Genomic DNA, 19,995 nt, shown 5'->3' with positions numbered 1-19,995 from the left:
TTTTGCTCGACACCTTGACAAATGTAATTCCATGTAGAAACATGCGTTTAAATATAATATTTTACCAAAAAAGTTACCCACGCTTTAACTTGACAGACTGTAATATGCCTCAATACTTTCCTGGAACATTTTCGCAAAAACTGAAAAATTATTCCAAGAATTCCAAAATGTGATTTTTTCCCGTGCACTTTGCATGGGTAACTTATAGTAAAAAGCGACACCTGTTGAAATCCAAATTTAAGAAAAAAATAGGGAATTTCTTTTTTCGGATTTGGAATCAAATGGGAGGGGGGAGGGCATCATTGTCCTTTGTAATAAAGAGTTTTTGGACCACCCTAATGTACAATTTCAAATTGATATATATTGCCAAAGTAGTCAATTTCAAATCATTAGTTTAAATTTGCACGACTTCAAGCTGTATGCAATCTACATGACAACATGTTAAATTCTATATTTTGAAATTATATTATTAAAAAATTTGAAAATAAATTTAAGTCATGAATGTTTTAAAATTTTTTCTGGAACTCGTTCAAAATTGTTGAAATTTTACGCTGAAAAAAAATATTTTTAAACCAAAAAAAAACTTTTTCATTTTCAATACGTGGAAATTCGTGCGAATGAAACCAATTTTAGAAAATTCAACAAACCACTCACAATAATAATTAGTTAAAACAATAAAAAATTTAGTCGTCTCAATCACACATTTCGTTGATCATACAATAACCATATTCTAGACTCGAACCAACAAACATTTGGTTGTTTCAACCAAACGGATTTAAAAATTAAATATATTAAACAAACCAAGAACTTCATTTTGAGAGGCGTCGAAATTGAACAATTTGTTATTTCACAAGATTTAAATAAGCCCTAAACGTAAAATAAATTAAATTAAAGTTATAACTAAGTGAAATTTTTTCCTATTTTGGTAACGACTTCTTGAAAATCAATTTTTTTCATATAAGTGCGTATTAAAAAAGTAGTTTTTATTTTTTAATCACCATTTAATGACATAATAAAACGATTATAATTATATACTTATTACGAATGCTTTACAAAATAAAGTTTCGTCCCATACATTTGGCCTATTACTTTATCAACATTTTATAATAAGTAAAGTCATTATATATAAGAAAATCTTGGAACACTTAATGCATGACGCAGGTCAGACTTGAATAATACAATTTCGTACATTTCTCATGATCCCATGTATTAAATAAGAAAATATACTTTTAGGTGCATAATAGTTTCGTTCCATGCATTTGGTCCATTATTTTATCACCATTTTATAATGAGTGAAGTCATTAAATAAAAAAATATTTTATAACACTTAATTCATGACGCAGATCAGACTTAGATAATACAATTTCGTACATTTCGCATGATCCCAAGTATTAAATAAGAAAATATACACTTAGATGCATAATTACCGATTAAGAAAATGTATAATTGCAACTATTTCAAAACAGCTTTTTGCATAATATTTATTAATATTTCAAGACCTGTATTTCCTTATGCAAACTACAGTATCAACTATCTATATGTCGTTGCTTATCAGCGACGCTCATGTTCACAAATGTGTGTCAGTTATGAAAGACATATTTGGTACAACATTTTTGAAACTGTTTAACAGAAAATATTTCAGTAAAGTATCAACAGGTAAACAGGTTTATTGTAATTATTGCTCTTCTTTGCTACTCATTAAATAAAAAAGTTTTTGGTATTATTTGTTTATAAGTACAATCTTTTCATCACTTTTCTTGCATTCTTCCCAAGGACTCAATTTAAAACAAACTTCACCTTCATTAAGCAAAATTATTATTGTGCTTCACTTATTATTGTCATTAACGCAAGACATAGATGTCATTAGCAACCTTGCAATATTGTAATTACCTTTAGAATTTTTGTGCTAGGTATGCAGATTGCCGCAAAATTGTCTCTTCTTTATTATTTTTACATTATAAGATGGAGAGAAAAAATACAATCAAGGATATAACTTTCGAGTTCAAGATCTTATATCCGCTATAGTCAAGAATATATAATAGAGGATGAAATTGATTGATGAATTGAACTTAAGTTACGTTTGCGTTTTACTTCGAAAATTGGCATTTTCAAACAAAAATTAATATATATTAAACAGGATTTAGAATTTTATGTACAATTGTTAAAATTATTTACAATTCGGAACAGTAATTTACTCTACCTCATAGAGGAAGAATTAAAACGGTAACATTTCTAAAAATTGTTGAATTTATTCAATTAAACGTTTCACAATTTAAATATGTCCTATACAATTTTCGGCATGCGCGTGTGTGTCACGATTTTTTGTAGACACGATAACTTAAAAACAGTCTCAGATATCTTAGTGAAATTTTGAAGCCTTATTTTCACCACTAACATTTGATAACTTTGATAACTTCTTTACAGTACACATTTTTTACTAACATAATTCAGAGTTGATACAAAAAGATAAAGGATTCATTGGTTCGAGACGAATTGATTCCCCTATACTATAATGTATAATATTTGAAAGCACGATTTTTTATCGTCATTTTTTTTAATTAACATAATTAAAAATTGATGCAACAACGGAAAAGATTCCTTGATTCGACACATATCGATTGACCAGTAATATTAATACAATTTATTTAAAAGTAAGGTAATGCATAATATTTCGAAAAACGGGTTTTTGTAGTGAAACTTTTTTCACTAACATAATTCAAAATTGATGCAAGGGCGGAAAAGATTTCTTGATTTAAGAAAAATCGATTGACGTATAATATCAATACATTTTATTGAAGAGCAACGAAGTGATGCTCATTCGTAGTATTTGAAACATCTGTTTTAAACAGAAAAACTTTTTCCATAGGCATAAATCGAATTTGATGTATGAATAGAAAAAAGTTTTTGATAATAAATTTTCAAATAAAATAATTTAAAAGTATTTGTGAAAAAATCATGAAATGAGGAAAGGGATACGATAGGGTACGACGTAAATTCTCCATTCCTTATTCAGCTCAAAAAAATACCATTTCAAATAAACATTCGATTTGTGTAATTTGTCTTCGTATTTCAAAAATTGTTTGAGTTATTCTGTAATTTTGTATTTTTGTAAATTTATATTTTTAAATTGAAAAAATAAAAAAATTAGTGTATCTAATATGTAATAAATCATTAATGATTCCTATATGAGGAAGCAAAACATTTGCTAACGGGAAGCAAAATGCTCGTAAAATGAGCAACATATAATTCTAATACAAACATAATGGAAACACTCGAGACGAATCGACTGCTAGCTTTGCATGCTGTTTTAGTGTTTTTCGTATAGCTATTATTGTTTAGGGCTCATTATATTTTAATGAATATTTACAATATTGGAACAATAATAGGGTATGTTAGTGTTTTTCACCAGAAATATTATTTTAGTGTTTTCAGTCGGAAATGTGGTGTTTAAAAAAAAATAAATAAACTGGTTTCATTGTCTATATTTATTGTATAAAAATATGAGATATCAATGCTGATGTTAAGATATGAATAGCCAAAAATATTGTCTTTGCTTTGTTTTTATTTCATTGTATGCAATAGATACTATAAAATACGATGACTTAATAATAATATTAACTTCATTTTTTAATTTAACAATTGCGTTATACAAAGAGAATAATAATTGCGCAATTGTTTGTTTTCTATGATTTCTAAATAAAATTAGGCTAACGTATTTTTCTGCTCGAGAAAACATTTATTTTTTTCAAATTATAAGTATTTGAATTCCCAGGTTTATTTTTAAAAAATACAGAAATCTGTTCTTTAATGGTATAAGAGCACTCTCCTCCTCTTTCGAAATCCATCAGAAAATTTAGAAAAGGTTCAGAATTAAGAAAATGGCATTCCTTTCTTAAAACATATAACGCCGATTTTCATAAAATACCCACCGTTATATTTTTTGCCTTTTGTTGTTAAATTTTTACTTCTAGAAGAGAGATATCCTGCTAGTTTTATGGAGACCAAATCATGTTTTGACAACACCAAGATTTTACTTTAAAAACCCGAATTTTACCAATTTTTTAAAATGATGCAAGATGTCGCAAGAGAGTAGAATTTCGGAAAATGCAAAAACTAACTTTTTTGTAAAAAAAATCCTTGTGCCCACAAAAATGATGTAGCCTGCATAAAACTCATAGAATATCTTTTTTATAGAAGCATACATTTAAAAAAAAAGTATAAGATCGCGTTTTTTTTAATGAGCTTTATATATTCTCAAAAGAATCGAATACAGTTTTCTATTTTTAAACCTCAGCAGAATTTGGAAAGAAAACTTAAATCCCTCTAAGGTACCTCTTAAGTTATAGAGATTTAAAGAAATATATTGTAATTTTTTCAAACAATAATAAAAGTGCAAATAGTTATAACATTGCAAATATATATTTTTTCTTAAATCGGAAAAATACGCTTCGGTTAATTTCCTCTGAAAGACAACATATGTATTTTATTGTTGAGAGATTCTAGGACTATACGCATGGTTTGAAATGGATGGATAAAATTGAAAGACTTTTTATTTTTTCGAAGTTAGATTGAAAAGCCTAGGCTTTTCTTTTTTACATGCTATCAAAGGATATTATCGGACCACTAACCAAATGCGACCTTAAATTTGTAACGCTGTCCAGAATATAGATAAAAATATTTGTTCAACCCGTTGAAGAGCTTATTTAACTCTGCGATAAATGAGCCCTAGTTTAAGTGCTTTTGCCTTATGAGAATTGAATTATCACATAAGAAAGACAAAAATAATATTTCGATTTTCGATCCCAGCTTCTGTCGAGAGTTAAAATTAAATTACGAAATTCCTTACAAATCGGAATTTTATTGTTGCGCTTTTCATGTAATAATTTAATATCGAAAAGGCCAAATTATTTCAACTGGATGTCATGTACCGCAGAATTTAATAAGCTTTCCAACCATTAAATAAAATATTTTTTATCTTTTTTCTGGACGACGATTTCACCTTTCAATATCAAGGCCAACATGTATTGTAAATAAAAAAAGTGATTTAATTTTAAAATAATGTTACCATAATAATTTATTTTAAAAATTTGTTTATAAGCAAATACAGATGATGAGCTCGAGAACTGTATCTGTTGCAGTTGAGGTTCAAGTTTAAATCAAGGTGAGCAAGTTAGTCGAGTTTTACCGCAAATTACACTGTCTTTCATAGTTAAGTCTTTTTGGTTCAATTTTGTGTGTGTTTTTCTTTCATTTTTTAATCTAGATTATTTTACCCAGGTGATGAAACAAATTTTTGGTAAGACCAAGTATAATATAGCACACCAGACGAAATGAGACTGCAAGTTGGCTTATTTTACTCATTGTGTCCAAGGTTGCGGTTATAATGAATTATGAACTAACTTCTCACGAAGACACGATTCTTACTTTTTACGTAATTGCCAATTACTAATTACTACGATTTCAGAATAAATGTCTAGTTTCGCGTAAGGCAAACCAACATTAAAACATGGTTTGCAGTTAACAACAAATTGTTTGGTAATATAGAAGGAATTATTTGTAATGTATTACACAAAAAAGGGTTGCAATTTAAAAAAATTAAATAATATCAAAAGGAGTAGGGTCCACAAAATGAAAAGATATGCAATTTTGCAAGTATTATGAAAACATTTTATTTTCGAGTGTCGATATATGCAATAACTAAAAACCCTTTTTTTCCGTTTGCATAAAAAAGGCAAGCATTATTCATGAAAGAAGGTCAAATAAGGAAGTTCGAGAGAATTGAAAAGCATATATACTAATGAGAATTTTCGCATATATGGATTTCATTAATGAATTTGGCAAATCACTTCCCTTCTCCATTTAATATAATTAACACTTCGGGATAAAAAGTTCGAGAAATTTTTTTATACTATATTTTTATTATGTTGAAACTTATCTCTAAATCAATGTACTCTTGTTCGAATAGAAATTATACATTAAATTTTAAAAATAAGGTCAATGTGTGTAAAGATACATAGAAGGAAAATCTTCTCTTTGAATAAAATACTCATGAATTTCCTTTAATCTATGAGTAGAATATGCAGGAGAAAATTTCAAAATAATCTGATGAGTCTAAATTTGAATCAGTTAAATCCTGTACTTACTTCTGTAGGTGAACGAATTTGAGCTGTGGATTATTTTTTACTGATAAGTGAATCAGACTTACTGATTACTCTGTGAAAATAACTTATTTATGGATAGACTTCAGTCACTGATCGCCGTTAGTAAGAATTTTAATTAATTGGAATTTAGAGAGCCTATTTTACAAGAGTAATTTAAAAAATGTTATTTTTTTTAACTTCAGTTATTTCAGCCTTTCCTTTGTAATATCGAAACTGATTCTACTACAAAATTATCTACATGCCTATTTTTGAGCTGGTATTATGAAAATAATGGACATTTTATGAAGATCTTTGTCTTATTTCAAAGGTAAGTCACTACAAGTATATTGCTAAATTGTTCAGATCTTTCTAGAATGTTTTCTATAGCTTCTTCCCTAGTTTGAAAAAGTAAAAAAATTCCAAATAATGATTGTACTCACAAAATGGTTTTAAAAATGGTTATTTTACCTTCAGCTTAGGCTTCTTAGATGTAAAATTTTATTAACTTTCGCGGTATGACGAGAAAAAAAAGTTCATGATAATATTCTACAAATTAAGGATAATTAGAAACAACTGAAAAAACAGCCGCGTGGATAATTTCCGCCGGAAGTATGTACATAAATGAATATTAAATAGTGAGTGACATGTGAAGTTTTATTTATTCATTGGTATTGGAAAATTAAATGATGAATACAATTTAAATTTTAAGCCTGAACTGAAAGTACAAATATTTTGAATTGCGCGCTTTTGAGATTAAATATTTCTAACAAAATCTTTCGTGGAACTCTGTAATTTTATACAGACGTGATTCAACAAATGTGTCACTTTAGACCCTAAAAAATATCTTCAAATTAAGAGAACATTTAAAATGAAAAAATCTTAAAGTTTTTCGAAGTTCAGTTGGAGCTCTCTAAATTGGATATTTAAGTCTTTTAAGCATTCTCTAAAAAATGAATATTTTCAAATTGTAGTTATTGAAATTAAGGAAATTCAAATTTGATAGGGTTAACATAAAAAATGTTTAAATAGTACTTTTAAAAAGTAAATAAAAGTTCTTGCGTATATAAAAATGCATGAATTGACAACATAATCGTAGGGAGAAGTGAAATGACTTATTTATGACCACCACGGATAGGTTTAAAGTTTTTAAAGTTTAAAAAATAAAACTCTTTTTTAAAGTATGGTGCAAGAATTATTATGAAGTTTTTTAATGTCCAGTTTTCGATTCGAATTTTTTCAAGTATCAACAAAATAACATTTTGACTTTGATTTATGGAACACTTTTTTAGCTATTAATTTTTGAATCTATTTTTTCTGAAGCCACATTTTTTTATTTGACATAAGTGTAGTGTACCTTTAACCACAAAAAATGTATTTGTTGATATTTTCAAAAACTCTAACTTGATACAAAAATTTTTGGCTACAATATAATTGTAAAGTATTATTTGAGAACATTCAACCCCTCTCTGCGGGTAAACGGTGATATCCAAAAAATTAAAACAAAAATGTCAGGTTATTTCAGTAGGATACCACTGGAGTTATTTTTCTTGGCAAAGTAAAAACCTTTACGAAGGAGGAGTAACGGTCCAGAAATCATCCAAAAAAGCGTAACATAATATATGGACGCTTCCTGATTAAAAAATTTGGTTACTTTAAAATGGAAAATATTCAAAAATCAAAGCTTTTATTTATGATTTCATGTTAGCTATAGAAAAATTATGCATCTACATTTGAAAAATAATAATTTTAACTTTAAAAATCGGTACCTCAAAAGCTATTCGAAACATTGATTTCAAAGTTCGGGATTAATTTTTCTTCCAAAAAGTCTTATCGGAATCCGCGCAAAATCTAACATAAAAAATTAAAGAATATTTTTAAATTTACATTTTTGTTTACCTTATGTAACAAATGGGTAAAATCTTTATCTTATTCTCCAAATTTTTTTATTACTTTAAAAACTTACTTAAAAATTTATATATTTCTTTTCAAAATGGTGCATATGTACTTGAAAAACTCGATAAAATTAAAAAAAAAAGGTTTAATTTGCAGGATTATATTATCTACATTTGACAATTGGCACCTACTTCTGACAGATCCTCGACGTCTAAGCGTTCGAGCTGGAATTTAAATAACACTGTCACATTTTCTAAGTAGATCAGTACTGTATAGACTTTTTACACAAGTTTTTAGCGATTTTTTGTTGAGTGCATTTCATAACACATTACATTGGAAGCCGCTTACTTTACACTAATTACTTGATACTTGTTATCAGTAATTTCAACTTGTGAGGTAATAAACACTACTGATGGCCAAGCATCATTATAAAATAAGGTGGGTTAAATGGTTTGATATCCGCTTACTAACTATAGTGAGTGATTCATTCAAGCAAGACAAGACAATAAAACTCAAGTTCAATCATTTGTATCGAATTTTAAGGTAAGGAAATTAATCTCGTCTAGACATTTCAGTCAATAAAATCAAGAACACGGTGGGGTTCAATGGAACTCAACCTAAAAGGCTTTGAAATTCCCAATTTTTTCTCATTGTTATGGAACCTTGTGATTATTTTGAGGCCAAAATGAAGAATAATCGTTGGGGCCATTTTTCAACAAACATCCTAGATAAGCATCCGAATGCTCAGGCATGCTCATGGAGAAAGTAAGGGCATCAAATTCCTTGCAAAACTAAAAAAAGTATCACACAATTACAATAGTCCATAAAATCTATCGGAACTACTTTTTTTTCGAAAAACAGACCCAAAAAATTTTGAATTTTACCTTTCTTTAAATAACTCAGCTCCTGTTCATCGCAGTTAAAACTTCTCAGAACATGAATTAAAGTAGACTGGATTTCTTAAAAACCTTAAATAATGCATTGCTCTAGCTCTAATAAGTCGAAATGTTGTTATGGTACTCTGAATAAGACCTTCTTTAAAAAGTGTTAAATTCCTTCGAAAATTATTTACTACTGCTTCTTTCGACGTGAAAAAATATACTTAGAGGAATACAAAATGCAGCAGATGCCAGTAATTTCAAAAGAAACATAATTTTGTATAGGTTCCATACTGCCGTCCAAACTAAAAAGATACATAAGTGACATTTTTATGAAAAATTAGTTTTTGGTATCGTTTGATTCGTAAGAGAAAGCTGCATCCAACTGCGTTAATACAAATTATTACTTATTAATATTTATTGGAAAAAACGATTGTTTATAAATAAGGAAAGTCGAAAAAGTTGAAAAATACAACAGAAAAGGATACGCAAAGCACTTTGTGTGTCCTAAAAGTTGTAGAAGGCATGTAATACGTCATCATCATACACATGAAAAAGAATCTAAAGAACTTTGTGTCTTTTTTGCGTTGTAAAAGTGACCGAGTGCGATGCGAATTTACAAACAAACAGAATTGCTTGCCCTGACGTATGTTTTAGACTTATGAATTAGCTTGAACTCTGATCGGAAATCACGGGAAATAAGTCCGAGCTAAATTCGGATATACATTAGCAACGATCGTTCGGGTAAGTTCGGAACAGCCACTGAATACACAGTGTCCCTTACGTATGTTTTGTTGTATTTGAAGGCTGCGCTCGAGCTTTTCGACAAAGGCATCGTCCGCAAGTGACTTTGTCTTCTTTTTGCCTTGTATTTTTGATTTTCTTAATAATTCAAAATTTTATTCAATCTTAGAGTTCTTTAGGGAAACAGTTTTTCTCGATTTTCTTAGTTCGATTGAGATTGAACATATGTATCTTTACAGTTAGTACGGCGGCATAAAGAGCTAGAAGCGTTGTATTTCTTATGAGATTTTAGTAATTTATTAAAATTTAATTTTTAATTTTTTTTATACCTTTTAATTCTCCTAGAGTATCCATAAGCATTAGGATGCCCTATAAAGGAGCAATTTAAAATAATTTTAGATTGAATTTAATTTTAGAAACTTATTTCAGCTATTTCTAAACTTTCATATAAATACACAATCCTTGCTCCGGTTCTAAAACAAAGAGTCTATGAGAATCATTCACACTTTATTGTCATTTCCACAAAACTATACTTATAATCCTTCTCCCGCAAAATGAAAATTCGAATTTTTTCAATAACGGCTCTAATTATTTTTTCCTATTTGGTCTCAAAATCATCATGAGGTGTCACAATAACGAGAACAGAAATATAAGAGGGAGTTTGTCTACTTTTCAAGCCTGATTTAAATGTTACTTCTACAGATATAAGAAATATATTGTAATTAAAATCTTTAAATTATTTACAATTTATAATAAATGTGATCAAAGGAAAAAAATAGAATATGAGACGAAGTAGTTTAAGAAATATTGAAAGAGTGGCATTTGCGACTACTATTTTTTGAACAGTATTATTAATATTCTACAAGAACGCCTGTATACGAGCGATTGATTTAATAATTCCAAGAACTGCTGGCCGAAACAGTTACACATCTGTGTGTCAATGACTGATTTAATGGCAAGGCCATTGCCAAGCAACGCCCGAAACTGCTGTTATATTGGCGTTCTTGTGTAGTTCCTAACTCTTTATAAAGCATGCATGATTTCAGCCCTTTTTAATGCATGTAAAAGCGGGACTAAAGTAGTGCCTATCAAGCATGGCTACCGTTCGTAATCATTAAACCATTAAAAGTAGAAATTTTGAAGTTTTACTTAATTTTTGTAAACTATATTTCTTCTTTAAGGTTTCGTAGCCTCGAATCGGGTGTCCGCTGTTCATCGTACTTGTCTCCAAGGAAGAGAAGTGAGAGGATGTGCTCAGAGTGAGTCTAGGGGAAGCGATGAGAAATAATGAGAGGAGGCATGGGGAAAATAAGGGATAGGTAGTAGGGGAAGTGATGGGAAATTATGGGAGGGGAAGTATGGGAGGAGTGAGGAAATGAGGGTCCAGAAAGTAGGCGGAATTAGGATAGAGAAAGTAGGGGAAGTAGGTGAAGTCAAGGGGAATATGGGAAATGAGTAAAGGAGACGTAGGCATGGTAAGGGGAATTCTGGGGGGAGTAGGATGAATCATTAGAAATGAGGGTGACTATGGGAGGAAAAAGTATGAGCCGGAAAGGGGAAATAGGCAAAAGGGAATTTTAGTTGGGGAAGCGTGGATAGGCCAAAGTAGATGAAGAATTTGAGAGTGCTGTGGCATACTTTGACTAATTTTTGTTATAAAATATCTTGAAGATAAATTATGCAGCATCAGCTAATGCTCTAGAAAGTAAGACCCTGATAAGATAATTTGTTATTTAGGATGTCAAAATTATACTTTTCTATTTTCTTCGACGTGCTATTCGGATAGAGCTGCCATTTTCTTTTGCTTAGGAACTTTCACTTTTTCAGAAAGGTAGTCAAAAACGTTAGCAGATTCATTTATCTTTATCTGAAAATTATAAATGATCAATATTATTGACCTCAAATAGTATTTTGTGTAATTTAATCAAAGAAATTTATTTTTATTATTTGAAAATATTAATATATAGTTGTATATACGTTGAACGATGAACGGTGAAACGACTACAAATGTGTGAGCATGATAAATTTGATTAAATTATTTTTTAAATATTAAAATGAACTTTCATAAACATTTTCTTACTTCTCATGTAACGTCTCTGATTCTCTCTTTCGATTTGATTCATTTTAGTCCATTTTCTCGAATTAATAATAATACACTAAAATATAAAGTCAAATGCAACCTATCATTCATAAATTATTATCTCTAGAAAATAGTTTAAAGTGATTTTATGAATTAAAAAAATATCAGCTGTCATTTCCTATAAAAGAAAAAACTTTCCTTTTTACGAACAAAGTTTTAAACTTATAGAGATTATTATTTCACCTACACGTTTTGCAATTGAATTTCTTCTTACTTTTGCTTACTACTTGCACAAAAAAATCCTTATCTCTACTGTTTTTGATTAAGAAAATAAGTGAATAATCTTCAAAAACAGTTATCTGTTTGGAGCCATCCAACTAATATGTGAGCATGATATTCCCTTTCCTTGACCAGCCCATTCTTGTAAGCATATTTTTCAGTAGGAATAGACAACATTTTTTGTTTATTTCAAATAGACCCTTTTATAACATTGGCTGCAAGCAGTAAAAACACAGTAAGAACACAGTAGTATTTGTTATAATAATATTTCTAATAAAAATATTTTTACATTTAAAAACAATTAAATGCATTTTTAAACATTAGTGTAAAGTTAAAGCACAGAAAATGCCTTTTTTTGTTTGGAGCTTACTGTACGTGTTTTGACCGCGCACAGCTGAAATGTTTAATTGTAATAAATTCTGTTGCAAACCCCTGTTATAAACATTTTACCAGCATCGTTAGTTTGTTTCTAACAATATTTGTAGAATGATTAAAGATAAAGACTGTTGGTTGAGCTATAAATTTTCTTCTACGCATGAAAAAATTTACTTTCAAAGAGTATGCGTGCAAAAAATGCCCCAATGTAAATCGGGAAAGGATATGATCTTTCGGGATGAATCATACAAAGTTAATGAATAACAGGAACTTTAGTTCTTGTTTAACACACTTAATAATCAGTTAAACAATTTTCATTGGTTGAAACATTTCTTCTCCCTAAAATCGTACAAAGTTATTATTTTTTGGAAATAATGACAAGTAAAGAACGTTGAGAGAAATAGATTTTTAAAGGATATCCTAAGTAAATGATTATTAGTTGTTTAAATAATTGCAAAAGATCTTAAGCAAAAAAATATTACTCAGAGGCTGTTATTGGTTGTTGGTATACTTGTGTAAAATTTATTTAATCAAACATCACCGTTTCGCCCTTCGACGAAGGATTCTTTGCATGGCAACTACCTTAAAGGTTTGTTAATCTTGCGACAACTGAAATTCAATAAGTCTACAAATCTTATCTTTAGTATAAATTGAAGTCTACGAGTCGTAAGTACAAATTGACGAAAATTAACGTTAATTTACAAAAAGGTATACTGGACTTATAGGTAAATCATTTTTGGGCTAACAACATATTTATTAATAAATCATTTATTTAAAGTTTTAATTCATTTATTTTGAGAACTGGCCACGATGTAGAGAAGTGAATGTGATTGCTTGCGAGTATTCCACCTTGAAGAGTCTCGTGAGCAGACTCGGATTTTTCTGTTCTGCTATCATAACAAGTTTCTTTCTTCATATAGAAATTCACTTTTTATATGCACCCTGGGTTGCGGCACCCTCGGCCTTGTGAGAATAACGTATCAAAAGATTCTAATTGAATCTTAACTTCGTTTCCAAGGTGACTTTGTGGAACATTCACATTCTACTGAATGAGGAACAAGATGGAAACTTAATCCGAAATAAGTTGCAGGGTCAGGTTAAATTAATTGCAATTTCTTTGCAACAGAATATGAAATAAAAAAAAGTGCTTTTGGAACAGAAGAGACATACATCAAGGCGATAAGGTTGTTGACCAGCTAATGGAAAAAAGTGATGACAAGCTGTTTTTGATACGAAAAATTTAATTTTTACAGTATAGTGAATAGAAAATCGTTTTTTAAAGCGAAAAATAATTATTTTTCAGGTATTTCTTGTATTGTAGAGAGATATCAAACAATGGAGGAATCAAAGCTGTAAATAGTGTAAATCTTGTTTATAAGCTGAGTTCTGGTAATTTTCTTTTCATTTATTTAAAGCAACAATTATTAGGGCATTTTTATGTTCCAAAATTATATATGTTTTTTTATTGGGAGGAAGTAATATCCTTTCAAAATTTTAAAGTTTGTACTCTTTTATTCGCTTTTTCGCTCAAAAGTAATCGTAACATTAATATAGTCCAATAAGAAAAACGAACTATTTTTGGTTAGAAGTTTTTTTTGTCGTTGAAAAGTCTACCATGATATTTTTGGTTCGTAATTCATCGAGTATGGTTGAAAATACCACTCTTTTGTTAACAATTTATTTTATGGAAAAATTTTTTTTTGTTATAGATTCATCGTTTTAGTTAAAAATTCAAATATTTGGTTGCAATTGAACTTTTTTGTTGAAAATTTAAATGTGTTCGACAAAAATAGTCCTTTAAGGCTTGAAAATTTTACTATTCATTTAAAAGTTAAACTATTTTGTTTAGAATTATTATCTTTTGTGCGAAAGTGTTAATATTTGGTTGTTAATGCACCTTTCTAGTTTCACCAAAAACATTTTTCCATGATCTGACCACAAATATCGTTGAAAACGACCCAGCTATATTGGAAAAGTTTTAAAAATAGAGATTGCAGCATAATTTATTTTGACAACCATTATTAATTTATCACTTTTTTAAATCGCTTAAAAGAATATTATTTAGCTGAAATAATATTGTTTGACAAAAGTTTGAAATGTATTATTCATTTCATAGTTTACGTTAGAATTATAAAAATTAAAAAGGCCTGATTAAAATAAAAATAAGTGAATTTAACCCGTGCAGAAATTCCAATATAGATCTTCTAGGACCCAGATCGGGCAGAATTTGAACCAAATCGGGCTATCTAGATGGGGCCAGACTAGAAATAAAACGCAAAACCCGATCGGGGCCCAAGCGCAACACCCAGAGCTAACCCGGTCTGGCCCCGATTGAGCCTATATTGATTTATTTTTATTATCCTTAATTAAAAGGGATTCTTAAATAAAATAATACTAAAGTCGTATATATTGCCACCTAAACTGAAATTTAAGAATATAAAAATCAGATTATCAAACAGATAACGATATGAAAACATTGGAGTATGTAAGACTAGAAGCAACAATTTTTGTTTGAAACTTTTTTTGGAGCAAACGGAAAAAGTCGAAAGACGCAATATAACAGTCGGCATCTGTGTATGATAAATTATTTAAGTATAGTGCAATGTGTTTTTGGTTTCAATTTCTAAATTGGATTTGCTTTCAAATTTATATTGAACTTGAATGTAAAAAGTTATTTTCAAATAAGCGCATTATAATATTTAACTGGCTCTTTAATTTATTTTTACTAAAGCGACTATACTATAAGAAAGTTCTATTCACATACCGATTATATCAAATCACCTAAAAATAGTGAAAAAAATATGTTTATGACGTCATTATTGATCTAATTCCTTTTCACATTTAACACATTAAATATTACTTATGCTTCTTTTTTTATAAATAAATAAACTCATTTCGAGGTTATGTTTTATATTTACGTACTTGATCAACTCAACACGTAACTCACGAATATTTTGAAGTATACGATGCAGACGCACTCGACTTGTGCTCGCTTTTGGCATTTTTTCACTTCTTTTGTCACTTTTTCAATTAATAATTGAAATACTTTTTATGTTTGACACTTTACATCGTAACTTGGGAGATTAAGAATCAAACCACTTTAGGCCCCGAAATTAATGGGGTGCCATTTACTGTCAAGATTGGCCGTTAAGCTGGGGTCTAGAGGGGGCCAAATTTAACATCAAAAAGTATATTTTAGTTTTGTTAATTTTCAGTATTTTTCTTTTCAAATCCATACATTTTTCCATTGAATAGAGCAAAGATGGTTAATAAAAAAGCGAGTAACACCATAATGAAGAAAAATTGTAAAAATCTTACTATGATCGATTAAAACGCATTTGGATGCAGAAAAGTGGAAGTTATCATGATAATCAGAGTTAAGAAGCCAATACATGACATGCAAATATCATAAAACTTGAGTAGAAACTTAATTAGATTCAAATATTTAAATGGATAATTCTTAAGTTGTTTCTTAAAGAATATACTATAAATTGCGTTTTTCTTTCTAAATACAAAATATTCAAATTATGATTGAGTAAAGAGATGCGGTTTATTTAAGTAGGCACGCAAATTGTTATTGAGCCGGTAGGGTTTTTTTTTAATATTTCAGTTATCATTTTAAATATTGATTAAGAAAAATCCATTCAAAGGCAATTTTTCCTGTTAAAATCAAACATTCTTTTTTTAGCGAGCAATTAAAAAAGACGTGCAAATGAATAAATACAAAAACCGTTTATACCTCGTTAGTGCATATGAATGTTTATTAGCACTATTCGAAATATTGCTGAATAATCGCTCTAATCAACGTAGAGGCTTAGAAAATGTATTAATGTCGTATTTTATTACTACATATATATCTGAGAATCTCGATATGATGATGTAATTTTTCGATTTCCTTTATACGCAATTTCTTCCCAACGATTGAAATTTCTAATTCTGGTTCTATTCACTTGAATTAGGTACCCAATCAATTTATAAAAATATGGAAAACTATTGCATTCCAATAATTGACTTATAATTCAAATAGCTGTAAATTCTATCTCGGGTGTTGCCACGTTGTTTTTATTTATAATGATATTTCTTTAATTCTTTTAAAATTTTAATTATTAAATAGTAATAATTACTATAAATTTCTTAGTTTAAAAAAAGTATTAATATTCTAAGTAAATCGATTCGTCTCAAGTCAAGGAATTGTTTATGTTGTTGCACCAACTTTGACTTACGTTAATAAAAAAATATTTTACTATAAAATACCAATTTTTTAAATATTCAAAATTACCAAAACCTGCTTACTTCATGTCTAAATTATATATAAGTGAAGAGATTCGTCTAGAATTAAGGAATATTTTTTGATGTTGCATTAACTTAGAATTAGTTCAACAAAATGAAGTTTTAATTTTAAAAACAGAGTTTTAATGAATCATAAATTATTATAAATTACCATAACTTCCTTGCCCTTCAATAAAATGTATCAATACATATTATAGGACCATTGATGTTTCTCAAGTAAGGAATCATTTATCACTTTGTATCAACTTTCAATTACGTAAATGAAGAAATTGGTATTATACAAAAACGCATTTTTCAATTATATTATAAATTACAAATCATCATCATCATTATTAAAATTGGAATCATTTACAATTGAACGGCTTCACATTAAACGTATTTAAAAACCGGGACGGGGTATTGAAACGGAACCGTTTTAAATTATAAAGATATAAAAAAAACGGAGTTGGAAACATTTCAATTGAAATTTTTTTAAATAATACAAAAAAAATAGCATTAAAATTGCTGGCTTTCTAGTTTAAAATCTAAGAAAACAAAAAGTATAAATTTTTCAAGAGAAACTTAAAAAATAGTAAATTTCTTATTTAATGTCTGTACAATGACAAATTTCATACTATAAATACAAAAGTAAAGCATTCAAGATTAAACCAAATTTAATTACATATTAAATTGTGTGAAATTAAATTAAATAATTTAGATTTTGAAATTTCAAAACAATTTTATTTGATAATTTTAAAAGTATTCTACACCAGATTTATCAACATCAAGTTCAAGTGACTTAAAATTGAATAATTAAAATTAGAAGCATTTACAATCTACCATATTCAAATATTAAACTTACATCACTAATAAGGTAAAAAGGCATGGAAATTTATAAAAGTTAGATTATTAAGTTTGATATTGATCTCTGGTGGAAAAGATTTTTACACGAAAGTACAACAATTCTACAATTATAATTTCTTGTTAAAACTAGTACAAAAAAGGATAAAAAAATTTAATTAAGTACAAGTGGATCATTTTTTGCTTGTATTTTCTTGTACATAAATAAAAAATATAACAATAAAGTATAAATTCCTACAATTAAAAATTTTATTTACCTCTTTATTGATAATACTTTACTTGTAAAATTCTACAAAGCGTTAAAGAACAATAAACTTTTTCTTTTTTTTTTAATTTGCGCGTTTGAAGCTATAAAAATAATTTCAATTTAACGTAAATTATTGTGAAAAATTACAAGTCTTTACAATATACTACAAGATTTCACAAAAGTTAAAATATTTAAAAACTATACTAAGAATTATGTTGTAAATTCTTTTAGTTTATTAAAGAAATGCACAAATTAAAACAGAAATATGAAATGTTTTTAAAGATTTTTTAATATTATAATAAATCAAAAATAAATCAGAAATGTTAGTTATGCAACATTTTTTTACATGAAAATGTTACCTAGATATCGACGATTTATCAAAGGCAATTTTATAGTAGAGGAAAAAATTGTTAGAAAAAAAGTACAAAAAACTATAACCATTTTTACGGGAATCAGTGCGAGTATATATCATAAATTACAACAAAAAGTACAGGAAACTTTAAATTTTTGTCTATTATTCGGAAGAACTTTTTACTGTTTTGTATATTGCTGTATTTCATTGTACGATAAATTCTTATTTCCTACGCGAATAAATTTACAAAGATATAAAACTGCAAGAACCTACAGGGATTTGCAAGGGTTTCAGTTAAAAAAGGGTGTTTTCGACCTAGGATGACAAATATTCAGAATATCGCAATAAGATCATTTCAAATAATTAGGATGTGTAAATGATCGCTATTATAAATATCTGCCCGCCCCGCGGGCACTCTCTCATCGCGCGCTACGCGCGCGGCTCGCTTCGCTCGCAAGTTTGAGCACGCCTAGAGCGCGCGACGGTTGAATGTCGCGCTCGATAATAAGTTACCTCGCGCTTCGTGCTCGGATATTTATCCTTTGCATTTGGAATGCTTGAAAAAAACTTTATTAAAAAGATCTCTTTTAGATGGCAGTATTTATATGCGTGTTCATATTCTGAATTGTATATTTAATTAAGTATAGTCAAAGATTAAGATTCTCAAAGCTCTGTAGGCTTTGAGGTACACATTCTCATCGTGACACTCGCGCTGCGCGCTCGATTTGCGACAGGAATTTGTAAACAGGTTCTGTTGGATTTTTTTCTCGTAACTTTCGTCGTTTTTCCACACATTTTTTTTTATTTTACTTTTTTCAGCGTTTTTTTTCACGAATAAAACAAAAAGTATGCGTCCTATCAAGAAGTGTTTCTTAACGAAATTGTAGATCTTTTTGGGGATAACCATTTTTGTTAATTCATCTTTTTTTGTATCCTAAATAGTTTGTCCACGAAATGGAATTTTTAATTTTCCATTATTTTTTATGCAATCAAAATTTGAATTTTCGATTTTTTGTAGAAAATCCAAAAATTGGTTATGATAATCTTGTAGGGATTTCAAAAAGAAATGTTTTTCTTCTCCTGACTTTTTTTCATATCGTGCAATTTTCGGCTTCAAATTTTGATTTTTGGTTGATTAAAAAAATTTTGAAAACGCTATAACTCTGAGAATGTTCTTTTTATGGAAAAAAGTCATTGTTTGTTCTTTTCAAAACTATTAATATCCGTACATAGAATTTTCAAATTCAGAAAAAAGTAGTCTCAAAAATTTTCAAAATGCGCTCACTTTTTGAATTTTTATCAAAAGTGGCTGGTTAACGAACTCGTCTTTTCTTTTAGGACCTAGAAAAAGTGTGTCAAAGATGGATTTTATTCGTTCATTTTTTCGAGAGTTATCGTGTTTACGAACAATTTATAAATATAATAATTTGTTAGTGTCGTTATTTATGTGTTTTTATTAAACTTTAACCCGGGTAAACCTGGTTATACACCATAGCCAGGGACTAAGTCAAGTGACTGATGAGATCAGAATGTTATAAGTTAATTCAAATAATTTAATACGATGGTTGAAACCTCCTGCAATGATGTTTTAGGTATACAATTACGAGCGGCCACGAGCGTTGGAGGTGACAACAGTCACCTCTGGATGTTTTCTTAGAGCTTATTATTATTACACCATTAATCCATTTCCCTTTCGGGGTAGGCGTGACTCGCTCGGTAGAGAACGGAGTAATGTGAGGAAGTGCTTATCGAATTTTTAGATTTATCTACGATTCTCTAGCAATCACCCCAAGTGAAGATCCTCGCAAAGTCGTCATGTGAGGTTCCCCACTTGGGTACATTAGTATCTAAGGTCTTTTCTTTCATGCGTTATTCAC

General features: G+C 28.8%; 1 protein-coding gene across 5 annotated transcripts in view; it reads right to left on the bottom strand.

Moving 5' to 3' along the window:
- LOC117169630 (elongation of very long chain fatty acids protein AAEL008004-like) overlaps nt 1-19,995 on the bottom strand; it is a 51,727-nt gene that overhangs the window by 6,483 nt on the left and 25,249 nt on the right. The window contains exon 1 of one of the 5 annotated variants that reach the window (XM_033356098.1): nt 8,225-8,325. The exons of the other annotated variants lie outside the window; for them this stretch is intronic. The gene's annotated coding sequence lies outside the window, so the exon portion shown is untranslated. Of the gene's footprint in view, nt 1-8,224; nt 8,326-19,995 lie in introns of those variants that run through there. 5 annotated transcript variants of the gene reach the window in all.

This window comes from Belonocnema kinseyi, chromosome 3 (genome assembly GCF_010883055.1).
Source record: "Belonocnema kinseyi isolate 2016_QV_RU_SX_M_011 chromosome 3, B_treatae_v1, whole genome shotgun sequence".
NCBI lineage: Eukaryota > Metazoa > Arthropoda > Insecta > Hymenoptera > Cynipidae > Belonocnema > Belonocnema kinseyi.
Note: the sequence above shows the minus strand (reverse complement) of the source record. Positions and strands in the feature narration are given on the sequence as shown.